We start from the raw sequence: 302 nt of genomic DNA, 5'->3' as shown, positions 1-302 counted from the left end.
AGTGTCAGGGATCTCTCAAAAGAGGTGGTCGATAAGGACCTCATCCTATGCCCAAGCTAGGCTGTCCGCCCTGCCCACACAAGTGTCAAGGATCACTCTAACTCAGTCAACACTGAAAATGATGTCAACCAATCACATCTAGTACGATCACATCGCTATACATCGCCATCTAAAGAAAGGTCGAAAAGGACGATCGGAACAATGGAAGACATCTGAATCACCCACCTGGTTACTAACAACTCCCGCCGTAGGTGACTCCTGATGCACAAAAATGACATCAAGAGTGCGGGTCAACAATGGGG

This window comes from Ananas comosus, linkage group 10 (genome assembly GCF_001540865.1).
Source record: "Ananas comosus cultivar F153 linkage group 10, ASM154086v1, whole genome shotgun sequence".
Taxonomy (NCBI): domain Eukaryota; kingdom Viridiplantae; phylum Streptophyta; class Magnoliopsida; order Poales; family Bromeliaceae; genus Ananas; species Ananas comosus.
This window is presented reverse-complemented; position numbering follows the sequence as displayed.